The sequence below is a fragment of the Otolemur garnettii genome, unplaced genomic scaffold, assembly GCF_000181295.1.
Source record: "Otolemur garnettii isolate 467f Iridium unplaced genomic scaffold, OtoGar3 scaffold00140, whole genome shotgun sequence".
Taxonomy (NCBI): Eukaryota; Metazoa; Chordata; class Mammalia; order Primates; family Galagidae; genus Otolemur; species Otolemur garnettii.
The window spans coordinates 3,717,923-3,719,631 of NW_003852535.1; positions in this window are offsets into that span (position 1 = coordinate 3,717,923).

The window sequence follows — 1,709 nt, forward strand, 5'->3', positions numbered from 1 at the left end:
GTGCTATGGCATCACAGCTCACAGCAACCTCCAACTCCTGGGCTCAATCGAGTTTCCTGCCTCAGCCTCCCAAGTAGCTGGGACCACAGGCGCCCGCCACAATGCCTGGCTATTTTTTTGTTGCAGCTGTCATTGTTTTTGGTGGCCCTGGGCTGGATTCAAACCCGCCACCTCAGGTATATGTGGCTGGCACTTTAGCCACTTGAGCCACAGGCGCCGAGCCGAAATTATCTCTTTTATTTATTGTTGTAGAGCAGTGCTATGTAGTGGGTAATAGGAACACTATATAAGGGGTGGTGCCTGTAGCTCAAGGAGTGGGGTGCTGGCTCCATATGCTGGAAGTGGTGGTTTCAAACCCAGCTCCGGCCAAAAACTGCAAAAAAAAAAAAAAAAAAAAGAAAGAAAGAAAGAAAGAAAGACTAAGTTCTAAAATTTAAGAACAGGCAGGGTTGGGCATGATGCCTGTTATCCTTAGCATTCTGTGAAGCCAATGTAGGTGGATTGCTTGAGCTCAGGAGTTCAAGATGAGCCTGAGCAAGAGCAAGACCCTGTCACTACTAAAAATAGAAAAACTAGTTGGGCATAGTGGTACACACCTGTAGTCCCAGCTACTCGGGAAACTCAGTTGAAAGGGCGCTTGAGCCCAAGAGTTTGAGGTTGCTGTGAGTTATGATGTCACTGCACTCTACTTAGAGTGACAGAGTGAGACTGTCTAAAATAAAGAGTCTCGCTCTTGCCCAGGCTATGCTGTGGCATCAGCCCAGCTCACAGCAACTTTAAATTCCTGGGCTCAAGTGATTCTCCTGCCTCACCTTCCCAAATAGCTGGAACTATAGGCACCTGCTTAACCATGCCTGGCTCATTTTTCTACTTTAGTAGAGATGGGGTCTCATTCTTGGTCAGGCTGGTCTCAAACGCCTAAGTTCAAGGGATCCACCTGACTCAGCCTCCCAGAGTGCTAGGATTACACAGGGGTGACCCACCACACCCTGCCTCATTTTAACTTTTAAAGCATAATCACCTCAAAAGGATTAATATCTTTAGTACCTACCATCTGGTGCATGCTAACTGACACCATCATTGAGAGCAACAAGCACTCTGGTTAACATAGATCTCAGAACTTACTTTCCTTTTCATTCACTCAACAATGATTAAGAATGAACTACAGGGGACAGTGCCTGTGGCTCAATGGGTAGGGCGCTGGCCCCATATACTGAAGGTGGCAGGTTCAAACCTGGTGGCAGGTTCAAACCCAGCCCAGGTCAAACTGCAACAAAAAATAGCCAGGTGTTGTGGTGGGCGCCTGTAGTCCCAGCTGCTTGGGAGGCTGAGGCAAGAGAATTGCCTAATCCCAGGACTTGGAGGTTGCTGTGATCTGTGTGACGCCATGGCTGAGGGCAATAAAGTGAGACTGTCTCTACCAAAAAAAAAAAAAAAAAGAATGAACTACAGGGCTTGGCACCTGTGCCTCAAGTGGCTAAGGTGCCAGCTACATATACCTGAGCTGGTGGGTTTGAATCCAGCCGGGGCTGCCAAACAACAATGACGGCTGCAACCATAGCTATAGGCTGCACCTATAGCTCAACCGGCTAAGGCACCAGCCACGTACACCTAAGGTGGCGGGTTCCAATCCCCAGCCCGGACCCGCCAAACAACAATGATGGCTGCAACCAAAAAAATAGCCGGGCGTTGTGGCGGGCGCCTGTGGT